Source organism: Callospermophilus lateralis, chromosome 1 (genome assembly GCF_048772815.1).
Source record: "Callospermophilus lateralis isolate mCalLat2 chromosome 1, mCalLat2.hap1, whole genome shotgun sequence".
Taxonomy (NCBI): domain Eukaryota; kingdom Metazoa; phylum Chordata; class Mammalia; order Rodentia; family Sciuridae; genus Callospermophilus; species Callospermophilus lateralis.
In genome coordinates, this window is record NC_135305.1 from 182637266 (window position 1) to 182650105 (window position 12840).

At 36.8% G+C, this 12840-nt stretch overlaps 1 protein-coding gene across 2 annotated transcripts in view; it reads left to right on the plus strand.

Annotated features, from left to right (window-relative positions):
• Plcl2 (phospholipase C like 2) overlaps positions 1-12840 on the plus strand; it is a 180458-nt gene that overhangs the window by 34691 nt on the left and 132927 nt on the right. The window contains exon 1 of one of the 2 annotated variants that reach the window (XM_076842454.1): positions 7909-7997. The exons of the other annotated variant lie outside the window; for it this stretch is intronic. The gene's annotated coding sequence lies outside the window, so the exon portion shown is untranslated. Of the gene's footprint in view, positions 1-7908; positions 7998-12840 lie in introns of those variants that run through there. 2 annotated transcript variants of the gene reach the window in all.

Genomic DNA, 12840 nt, shown 5'->3' on the forward strand with positions numbered 1-12840 from the left:
TGGTTTTAATTTATTCATCTGCCTTCTCCATCTAAGGTATCTGTCTCTATATTTATATATTTATCTCAAATATAGTGAGCAAGGGGTCAGGGGAATGATGATACATTAGTGACTTACTTGCTTAATTGTGCACCAGGCACTTGGAGAACTGTGAGTTGGTGAATCTCACACCCATTCTTGGAAAGCTAATTGAACATCTAGTAAAGGGTAAAATCACTGAACACTTGAGCTGGGAAGAATCTTTTGAGGAAAGCAACATCCGGATATTCCTATAGTGGATCCTATTTCACTAGGCTTTCAGCATTCCTCAAAGGCTGGGTCAGGATGAGGAAGAGAAAAACAGGAGATGTGCTGTGCTGCCTATGTCTTAGAAAAATGTGAAATAGAATTATGGCAGACTTTGAGAAAGCAAAGTTATAAATTTCCTGAATATTGCCTCTTCATTTTCATATACAAATGCAAGATACTTTTTAAAGATAGGTTAAATCACTTTAGCATCTTTGCTGCTACCCCATTTCTTTTAATAAGATAAATATCAAGGAAGAGTTTGATTATGAAGGGTCCAAGTAGAACTATTCTCTAAGTAAGGACACAGGAAGTATTAAGATAATTGTGTGGAGGAATTTCATCCAAAAAACTGGAAGCTGTGGAGAAAAGAATGTTGAAGATGCTTTGATTTTAATAGATTGGTTGAGTTAGGCATATTTTTAGCAGAACAACAACAAAAGACAGGAAAGAAGAAAAATGTTGCATGCAACTATTTAAAAAGAATGTGATACCACAAAAGCTATTTTTAATCTATGTCAGGGTAGGAAGAAAATTTAAACTTTTTAATGGTTATGAACTTTTAAAACAAATTCCTATGAAGCAGAATCTTTACTGCTCGAGAAATTTGGCCCTACAGTTTTTTTTTTTAATGTTAAAACTTATTCAGGAAGAATTTTAGTATTCAGATTTCAGCCATGTGATTGAGAGTTTGTAATAGAAATGTTCAGCAGAGCCTATTTTAAGCATGTGATGTCCCTCAAAGCTTTAAAACAATTCTGAAATTCTATAAAGCTCTAAAAATGGTAACTTTAAAGATCTGAAATCTCTTCATGCTTTTTAACTAGAAGGAACCTTCTTTGATAATGCATTATATCCTTTAACTCTCATGAAAGATTGCTTTCTTTATTAAAATAAATCATTTCCAAGATCTCATTATTATACTATCAGTTGCTTTTGAGGGGACCTATCTATATATTTGTTTATAGTTTTTAAAAAAGAGCTCAGGGGCTCAGCTTGTGGCTCAGTGGTAGAGTGCTTGCCAGGCATGTGTGAAACACTGGGTTTGATTCTCAGCACCACATATAAATAAATAAATGTCCATTAACAACTGAAAAAATTTTTAAAAAAGAGGACTCAGAAATGATGATAATAGGTGCCTATTAAACATATCCTGTTAGGTGTGCTTATGTCAATATACCAAACATAATTGGCATCGGGCAAGTAATGTATCTGTAAATGGGCACAAAATCCTTTGCTAGTCCATCATAATTAAAATGAAAGTGCTATGCTTTAAGAGAAAAAGTCATTTCCTCAAAGAGGAGTAATCAAAGTATAGGGTTCAATAAAGGACAGCCCTGCTGCACTTGCCCTACATCAAAGCTTCTGTTAATACTTTGACAAAGCAAAAAGCTTCTGGAGGCAAAAATTAGTCTAGACAACCCTGATTTTCCTACCAATACTCATTATAAAAGTGAAAACTCATTAAAGAAAACAATATCCCTTCTATAATAAATATTAAAATTATAGCAAACTTATTTTTAAGGATGAATTTAAAAGATTATTAATTGTTAGAAAACATTTCAAATATCAAAATTAGCTCACCTCTCCCTATTCCACCAACCAGTGATTAAAATGTGATTTATGTTGGACTTCTCCATAAGACAGGGGATAAAAAGACTACAACATCCACAATAGGATTCTCAGCCTTTTGTATGCTTCTAGAGAGATAAGGCAGAGACCTTGGTCCACAACAGTGGCTGATCACCACCCATTGATTTGAGGGTGGAGTTGGGCAGAAGAGTGTCGTGTCAGGTGTCAGATGATCTGGCAGTAAAGAGTGGGAAAGACCAGGGAGGCAGTAGCGCATAGCTATAAAAGGAGCAAAAGAGCAGGATCTTAAAGGCCAGGCTGCTCATATGAAGACCTGAATTTCTGCCTACCACTTCCCCTTTCATCTTGAGGATCCTTAGCATATGTTCTGTTAATCTCACCACAGCTCACTGGACTTTTATTCATTCACAAAGCATTCTATTCTATTAGATTCTATGTTGGTGACCCACAAATTTCTTAGACTCTGTTCAATTTTCTTCATTCCTTTTTCTTTCTGCTTCACAGACTGGATAATCTCAACTGACCTATCTTCAGATATTCTGATTCTTCTGCTGTTCAAATCTGTTCAAATCTGCTGTTGAGCCCTCTAGTTAAATTTTCATTTCAGTTAGTATACTTTTTAACTCAGAATTTCTGTTTGGCTCCTTTTAAAAAAAATCACTTTTATCTATTTATTGATATTCTCTATTTGATGTGGCGTCATTCTTGACATGATATTCTTTAGTTATTTGTACATGATTTCCTTTGAGCATATATAAACTAGTTAATTTGAAGTCTTTGTTTAGTAAGTCTAATGTTTAGGCTTCCTTAGGTGTAGCTCTTATTAATTGTCTTTTCTCCTGAGCGTGAGTCATACATTCTTGTTTCATTACATGCCACATAATCTTTTATTGAAAACTGGACACTTTTAATTTACTATAGCAACTCTGTAAACCAGCTCTCTCTCCTAACCAGAGTTTCTTTCTGTGCATTGCTTTTTGTTTGTCTTATGACTTAGCTGGGCTGTTTTGTGAGTCTGTATTGTCTTGTCATATAAGGCCATTGAAGCGTCTTCCTTAGCAATCAGATAGTGATTTCCATAAATAGATGGGGAAATAAAAGCAAAAACACCATCTTTCCAGTTGGATTCTATGTGTGTGTGTGTGTGTGTGTGTGTGTGCGTGTGTGTGTGTACATGATTTAACACTTAGCCAGGCAGTTTACAACTCTTAGTCTTCACTTCCTGTTTATGAAGAGCCTGAAGGTCAGCCAGAGATGAAAGTTTAAAGTTATTTCAGGTCTTTCTTGGGCATGTGCTCAACTCTAGCATATTAAATTGCTCTACAACCTATGGTCAAACTGTTTGTGTCAGTTCAGGGTTATTGGCCCCCAAAATGAGAACAATAGATTTTACCCTCAACTCTGTAAAGGTTGCTGCTGTTTCCAGAAACAGGGTGAAAGGCAGTTTACCAGCCTTGTTTAGTATAAGTCATTGATTGGGAGTAACTGTAATATGCCTGAAGCAAGTATTTTTTTTTGGGGGGGTGGGTATTAACATACGCCTCTAGGTCAGAACTTAAAATTTTACTCACTTTACTTCATTTATGTGTAAATCTATAGAATACAAGGATGAGTTTTTTATTGTTATTTGGCTTGGTTTTTTATTAGATGTGAAATGACTCAAGTCAATATGTCTAACCAAAATATCCACTTAAAATTCCAGAATCCTACTGGTATATATATATTAGCCAACTCAAGTTATAAACATGTGCTTTATGGTTCATTTTCTTTAATGCAACTGTCCAACATGATTTTTTTATTGAGGTATTATTCACATACCATAAAATTTACCTTTTAAAGAACACAATTCATTATTTTTTATTATATTCACAGTTGTAGGACCATCAACACTATCTAATTCTAGAACATTTTCATCTCTTTAAAAAGAAACATCTTGCTCATTAGCAGTCACTTCAAACCCCAGACAACCACTAATTTATTTTCTCTCTGAATTTGCCTGTTCTGAACATTTCATATAAATGGATTTTTACAATGTATGGCCTTCTTTCACTGACTTTGAATTGACTTCATTCACTCTTCTTACTGTTTTAAAGGTCTATCTATGTTGTACTTTAATCTTTTTGTGGCTGAATAATATTCCATTGTAGGGTATATACCACAGTCTATTCATTCATAAGTTAATGAACATGCATGTTATTTTCATTCTTTTGGGTATTACAAGCAAAGCTACTACAAACATTTGTGCCTAATTTTTTGTTTGGACGTATGTTTTCATTTTACGCAATTCCTGAAAGTGTTGATGGGTTATGTGGTAGCTCTAAACAGCCAGACAGTTTTCTAAAGCAGTTCATTCTGCTTAGAAGGTGACTGTTTCTAGTTCACAAAGCAAAGGAGTGGGCCTTATAAGTTCACACTTGTATAAATGATAGATATATTTTAAATGCTACAATTTTCAGGGAAAATGTCTGTATGAAAATAGTAAAAAAAAAGTATTTTCTTTTGATCCTTCTCCCCAGGGCTTCTTTGTATTACCTGCTGATTCTTCATGATAGCTGGTGTTTCTGTTAAATCAGCTTTAATTTGTTCTTATACAAACAAAAAGAGACCTGTCATTCATAATCAAATACTTTGTAAGTAGGCAGATTCAACAGCTGGCTCTGCCACTTCCTAGCATTGTGACTTCGAGGAATAAATGCCTTTCTTGAAAAACCTTAGCTTCCTCCTCTATAAAATGGGATTAATAATAATGCCTACTTCCAAGTGTTCTTGTAAGTATGGGAATGAGATTATGTAGGAAAAACACGCATCTGGCACTTCCAAGTGCTCAATAAGCTTTAACTATTATTATCATTATTATTACTTTTATATCATTTTTTAACTGCAAGAATTTTCTTTGGAAAAATAAATAATGTTTTAAAGTACAGTGATACTACTTAGAAATGAAACTCATTTTAATATAGCAATTATTTTGCTTTAACATATCAATTATTTTTAACTTAGCAAACAAAGTCATTTACAATAAAAAAACTTTTTTAAGGTGGAGAAATAATAGGGTAGCTATAAAATCAACTTGAAATTATTGTTTGGTAGTTATTCATTATATCCTTAATAAGTGTTAAATTAAAGCATTTTTTCCTTTTCTTCTTCCCCAAGGCAAATGAAATTTTAAACAATTTTTTAAGTTAAAATGAAATGTTTAAAAAATCATTATTCCTCTTAGCACTTCTTATAAATTATTATTTAAGGAAGAACTGGGTGAACTCTTCACAGAATGTTTGCAAAACATTTGATTGCACAATATGGTGTCAACTGTCACATTTCCCTTTAATTTTGTTTGCTTTTTTTTATAGCTAGTGACCAAATAAAGTGAAAATTTTCCAGTTGTATTTTTCACATGCTATAGTGCTACAAATATATAGCAAATAAAATATTGACAACAAAATGCAAAATTTAAGCATATGAAATAAATAACCTGAAGATAAAAATGAAAATAGCTCTGAATATTAGTAAACATTATGATCAAACATTTTTTGTTAGAGTAAAAAGAGTGCATCCTTTCTCTGTCTTTGTTCTAAATAGGATGTTCCATTGTCTACATCTGGATCATCTTGTTACAATTTTTATGACTTGGTGGTATCTGAAGTTTTAAAGCTGTAAGGGATTCTGATAATAAAGCTTGGTCTGGCACAGGGCAACCTAGGCACCCTTGATATTTTGAGTTGATCATTCTTTGTTGTGTGAGCTTTGTTAGAATATTGAGCAATATCTCTGGCCTCTCCTCATTAGACATCAGTAGCCTCTTCCCCATATACACCATGAGAACCATTGCTCAAATGTTTGTCAAAGTGTGCACCCCTTGGAACACCACTCACACTTAAGGGAGTCTGGGGTCCCCAAGGAAGAGAAGATTTTGTGTTCAAGTAAGTTTGGGAAACCCTTATCTAAACAACATATTGTCAGAACTTGTAATGTACTACCTGTTATGAATTGCCAAGGGGAGAATATGCAGCACATCCCAACTTATTTGACCACAGTTCCTCTTTTAAAGGGAAGCTTGCGGGGTGGATACCTTTCCATTCCCATTTTTCAGCTCCATCATTTTCCAAATGGGGAAATGGAGATCTAAGGATGTGATGTGATCAGCCAGAGGCTGCACTACCTAATTTTATAATTGCCAAGGAAGCACCTACCTCATATCACTAGCTCCTGCATTAAGCACTGAGAAGACAATGACAGTTGACAGGATAGGCAAAGACCTGGTAACTACGACAGTGTGGTTAGTGCTAGGAGGGAGGCACTCCTGGATGCTGAGAGAGCACTCAGGAAGAATGCTTAGCTTGAATTAGGTTAAGGAGCTGAATCTGTGTTGGACATGTTGAAGTGGAGGCACCTGTTGGAGGTATCAAGTGTGGGTGACAGACTGGCATAAGGGGCCAATTTTGTGTTATATTGCATAATAATGGAGGAAGGGACTGGATGAGAGCATTGCAGGGATGAGAAGCCAAGGATGCAGCTGTGGGAACATCAGTATTTACGGATACACTGAGGAAGAGCAGACCTAGAAGGAGATAGAGCCAGGTAAAGGGCACAGTGTGATGCTGCAGAAAGGAAGCTGTAAGCTGTAGTGGTTGAGGGCTTGGACTGGAGCTGCAGGTGTGTTCAGATCCTGCATGCCTAGTTCACAGGCTGTGTGGCATTGGCCACATGTTACCTTATTTCTCAAAGGCCAGATTTATGAAAGGGGAGAATTTATAAAATTGGAGGATCTACTTCTTCAACTTGTGAAACCTAGCTGAAGTATGAAAGTATGGAGTCCTGTGCTTGGCATAGAAAGAGTGCTTGATAAATATTGGGTGATGTTATTATTACCAAATAAAACAAGGACTCAGAAACACTTAGTGGAAGGTGTGGATAACCTTGGCAGAAACTACTTTCAGTGGAAGGATGGTTCAAGGAGTGAGTAGGAGGTGCAGCAGTAGAGCCTGTGAGTTTAGAAATTTTCTCAGTTGTGAATGGGATGGGGAGGACTGTTGCTGGAGAGTTGGAGTTTGAGTACAGGTTTAAAGGGAAACAGTAGGAGAGACTTAGGCAAGAGTGCCGAGGGTTAGAAGCCAAGAGAGATGGAAATGGTGAAGCATAAGCTCATAAGAGCAAAGAGACAGAGATGCCTAGGAAAACAAGGCACTTGGAGAGGTAGGCAGGTGGTGATCAGAGTCGGGTACTAGGGAAGAAACTCCTTTGAACTAAGAACTTGCCTTAGAGCATGTACAGACTGCTGGAATTGAGATTTGTAGGTTCCTGAAAGTCAGGGTTTAGTGAACCATTCTGACATTCTCTCTATAAAAATAATGAATTTTCAGATCCTTGAAAGACAAGGAAAGAGAAGAGTCTCCTGAGAAGACAGGCAAGAATCAGAGCATCTTCATAAAGTTATGAAATACCTCATGAGTCACTTTGGAATTCAGACTCACTCTACAGTCATTCTTAACATTAAAAAAAAAAAGCCTTCAAACCTAACTGTTTTGAACTATAGTCATTGTCTCTTATTTTGATTTCTGTGTACATAGATGTATATACCAGCATTTCCTCCTTCTCTGCTAGCCATCGATAGATTGTTTTTCTGACCAGTGATAACAGACCCTTCCTCTTTCCCAATCTCCTTTACTGACCAGGAGGAATTTCCACCATCCTAAAATACTGGAGGTCTGGGGAAGCAGAGTCCTTCTGAAACTTGAAGAATGCTCTCCCTTCCCCGATGTAGGCACTGTCTGAACTAGGAAGGCTGTCTGCATGAATTTAAAATTCATGGGCAGACCGCTGTTGTGTTGATACTGTGTGTGGCTGACAAGTAACCTGAGCTTCTTGGACGTAATGGACTTTTCCTTCGATTAAGTACGGCATGTCACCTTCTCAGGCTCTCAGGGACTCTGCAGAAGGCAGAAGCCTCTCGACACACACACACACACACACACACACACACACACACAAAATACTGTGGGAAGTGACTTGCCCAGGGATGCAGAAGAGTCATGTGACACTTAATTTAGAATGTCATTTGTCTGGCCAAAATTTGCCTGGTGTGTCTTCTGTCTTGGGACGTCGAAGAGAACTCTTCTACGGTAAATGTTCCTAGTTTATTTCCTTTTCTTTTAGTTCAAAAAAATATATAATGTGGGTGAGAATATGCTTTTGATTATTTCTCCATTAACTTGAGGAACTTGGGTTCCTATTTTTGTTCCCCTCATCTTGAAGACAGGCAAGATTTCATGAGTAGATGGAAGAACACCCAAATTTGAGGGAATGCTCCAACAACATAAATACTTGTGGCTGAGAGAAAACAATGGCCCTCCCTCGACTACTTCGGGGAAGATCTAATATTGGGAACAGCTGTGTTTGAGAGTTTCCTAATTGTTATTTATTCTATCTGTAGATCTACAGTCCCACAAATGTATGAATAGGACCTTTGCTGATCATATCTCTGTGTTTTGATCAGAACTCTGCTACAAATAAAAGAGCTGTAGTGCAGTGTTTTCTTAAACTCCTGGGGCTTTACCACAATTCACTGATTTTTTTTTTCCTTTGATATAGCCTTCTTCAGCTTCTGTTCCTTTCTAAGAAATTGAACCAAGAGTAGTAAACAAGAGATACTCTGGTGAACTTCCTTGGGGACTACTCAAATCTGTGGACCCTGTCATCTCTCCTAAACCCAAGTCACTTATTTTCTTGGGCATTATGGAAGGAACTCTTCTACAGGTGCCTGAGATTCAGTGTGTTCCAAATGCCATTCATGATTTTCTCCTGAATTCTGTTTCTTCTTTATGGCCTCCCAAGAAACCTGGGAACCATCTTTATCTCCTTGTTAGCTTACCTCCAGTAGCCATGGGGTTACTTCATTTTCTGAGATGGCCGTTTAGGGTGGTCAGTCTCTACTGGTTCCTCTATAAATGCAGCCAAGAAGATGAATTCACCACTTCCTCTAGATTGTCATTTACTATTTACTCTACAAGTCATGAAAAATTGTTTGGTAATTTTTTGTTTTCAGGTCTGGTTCTTCTGCTAGATGATGAGAACTTGAAAGTAAGAACCCAGTTGGTACTTAGATCCATGTCTGGCACATTTGTAAGCAAAAGTATTGGCTAAATTTAAATGACTTGAAATTAGAAAAAGATGTGGAATAGAAAAGGAGCCATTAAGTAACCAGTATTATCTTTTGTTTGATCTCTTTTTAGGATTTTATTTATCTGTTCCCTCTTGTTTTTCTTACTTAGGGATTAAAAACACATGAAAAAATCTGTTCCTCTAAAAATAATTTTAAAATTACTTTTAGGGGATAGGGTAGGCTGGTTGCATTGTCAGTGTTCTGTCTAAATGCGATTTAATTAATTCTTATTGACATTAAGAAATACAAAAGAAAATCTCACAAATATTGTTTATGGAGAAAAGGAACTGGAGTCTGAGGGTCCAGTTCCAGTTTGATTCTTGCCACTTAATTACCTGATTGAACCCAGGCAAGTATCCAGTACTGGATATTAATGCGCTTTACACAGTGAAGACATAAATTCTAATGTAGAATAAGCTGTTTTGTAGGTTGAATGTTTGTGTCCTTCCTTCCCCACCATTCATATGTTGCAATCTAATCCAAAGTATGATGATTCGTAAATCAATCATGAGAGTGGAGCTCTGGTGAAAGGGATTAGTATTTTTGTAAGAAGAGGTCTCATAACTAGCTTACTCTCTTTTCACTGTGTGAGGATTCAGGGAGAAGGTAGTTGTCTCCAACATGGAAGAACGCCCTCACTAGAACTCAACTACACTAGCACACACTGTACCTTGGAATCCCCAACTGTGAGAAACATATTTCTGTTGTTTAAAACATCCAGTCTATAGTTATAGCCATCAAAACTTAAAGAGCTCTCAGTTAATGTTTAGTTGAACCTGAACTTAGATATTTCTGATAAACCTAGATTTGAAAATTATTCTTCTAAGTGGTTTATGTAGTATCAATTATAATCATATGTGAGGTCTCAAGACTAAGTTTTCAGTATCTTTATTTCAGCTTAGTAACTTTTTTTGGTAATAACTTATGAATATTATTTCAATTGATGGCTCCATGAGACAACTGGGCTGAATCTTTCATTTTCACTTAAATTTTTTTTGAATATTCATTATTATTCTCCAGTGTTTTGGATAATAATGGATTAAAGGTACCTTTTAAAAAAATTAATGATTAGATTTAACAGCTTTGTTTTAGAGGTAATTTATTTTCATCAAGGGATTAGAACAAGAAGTAGGATTTTCATAGTTTCATAGTTATTTTGTTAGGAATTCTGCAGAATTTGCTCTCTGCATTGTAATTCTCCTTAGAGAAAGGTCCTTCTCTCCACAGTCAGAAGCTGGCTTTCCTGGGGAGCATGATGCATGATACCCAGTCAGTGCTAGCAAACATAGGAGCTCCAGAGCCTATTATGTATCTTTAAGATGTAGGAAAAATAAACCTCAGGCATGAATTTTAACTTAGTTGTGGATGGAGCCTGGAAGTCAGTACTAATTAAGAGGAAAACAGCCCCACCCTCTCAGTCCTGCCATGATGGCTGAGCCAAGTCAAAGGGAAAGAAAAAGCCCATCAGAGTGAAGGTTTTCTCTCTTTTATTTCTTCTTTTTGTTTTCTTCAGTCCCTCCTTTAATTTTTTTTATAGTACTATGAGCCACGAAAATAGAATTTATAGTTAGTATTTTGTTCTGCACAAATTCATAGATTTGCTTTTCCTTTAAGGCTGATTCCAGCACCACTTTCAGAAAAGAAACTGTCCTAGTTTCACATTGCCTCTAAGAAAATGAAATGTACTTAAGTATAGTTAAACAGCAGGAGTATATTGTAGAGTGGCTGCTACTCTGGACATTGGGGTGAAGGACTGAGAAAGAGGAGCAAAGTTGGCCCAAGAGAGGAGGCAGCAGTCCCCCAGTGAGATACTGGAAATCACCTAACAGGCAATATGGCACTACTGCTGCCATTGGGCACCTTCATTCAAGAGTTTTCAATTTTCAATTTCCAAAAGAGTTCAGTTTCCAATTCTGAAATTGTAGGGTTTTTGTTTTGTTTTTGGAGGGAGGAGGAGAGTAGCCTTTGTGCTTTATATCTAAACAGTTTTGTCAAACATTTATACCTGCTTACTTACATAAAAATCAAAATAAGCCATTATTGAGATATGTAGTGTACTAATAAGGCTGGATGGCAGATTATACAGGAGATGTCTTCCTCTTCATTCTAATTATTTCAATTGATGGCTCCATGATACAACTGGGCTGAATCTTTCATTTTCACTTAAATATTTTTTGAATATTCATTATTCTTCTCTAATGTTTTGGATAATAATGAATTAAGGGTACCTTTTAAAAAAAATTAATGATTAGATTTAACATCTTTGTTTTAGAGCCACCTAGCTTCCCTCCCCCACAAGACAGAGTCAATGCATAAGCCAGGACATGTATGCATGGTCCTGCTATTTTTTGGGGGGGAGGGGTAGGTACTGGGGATTGAACCCAGGGATGCTTAACCACTGAGCCACATTCCCCAGCTCTTTTAAAAAATATTTTATTTAGAGACTGGGTCTCACTGAGTTGCTAAGTGCCTTGCTAAGTTGCTGATACTGGCTTTGAACTGGAAGTGATCCTCCTGCCTCAGCCTCCTGAGCCACTGGGATTACAAATGTCTGCCACCACGCCCAATTTGCGCCTGCTTTTTATACCAATGACAGCATATCATAATAATTGTCCAGCACTTCACTTTCTTTTTTTTTTTAACCTTACATTACTTCCTGATGCTTTCTAAGACAGTACATAACTGAGTTTCTCATTCTTAGGGCAGCACAGTACTCATTGTATGTTTGAATGATTTATTTAACTAGTTTCCTCTTGAGGAAGATTTAGATTGCTTTCTATCTTTGATTATTACTAAAAGTGCTAGAGTAAAGGAACTATTTTTAAAATTCCCTTCTTAGTTTGTGAAAGTAGACCTATAATGTTCTCTGTTGATAGGATATATAATTTGCCCAAGATAAAAGAACAAAGAGAACCATGTAGGATCTCTGCTTCTAAAACAAAGAAAAATCACATCCATAAGACTTAAAGGAGGGGATAAGGTTGTGGCTCAGTGGTAGAGCACTTGCCTAGTATGTGTGAGGCTCTGGGTTGGATCCCCTGTAACACATAAAAATGAACAAATAAAATAAAGGTATTGTGTCCATCTACAGCTAAAAAAATATTAAGAAAAAAAGACTTAAAGAAGAACAAACAAAGATCAAAAAATCATTAAAACTGTCTATAAAATGGATAACTTCAATATATCAGGCAACTGCCCCCCCCACAAATGTTCTGTGGTACAGGATAGTTGGATATGTCATGTGTAAAGGAAATGTGATTGGTGGTGTGGACTTAGGAGGACTCTGTGTAAGAACAAAGGAAGGAGCTGGCTATTGGGCTTACTAAGAATTTTATGTCCTCTGAGAAGACCACCAGTGAGAAAACTGACCTGAAATGCCTATAAACTAATGACTCACAGCTAAATGCCTCATTCTAATGAAGTGTGGTCAGTGCTGTGAGTTTTAGATAAGTGCAATGTGCAGTGGACAATAGGTACCTAGCAGCTACATCTCCCTAGAAAGGCTGACCTCAGGGAGAGCCTACTAAGCTGAGCACCGAAGAATGTGTTTTGAGGAGGGTAGGTAGGAAAGGGTGGAATAGTGTGAGAAGCCATGTTCTAGGATGGCTAGTGCACCCAGAGAGCAGTGCAGCCTATTTGAGGATCTTCAAGTGTGTCTGTGTGGGGTGGGGAGATGAGGCTTGCAAGGTTATTAAGGGTCAGGAGAGCCTATCTCTCCCCAAGCATTAAGAAGTTTAAATTTAAAGCTGTGGGAGGCTGTTGGAGGTTTTTTACCAGGGATATGAAGTTATCTGACTTCTGTT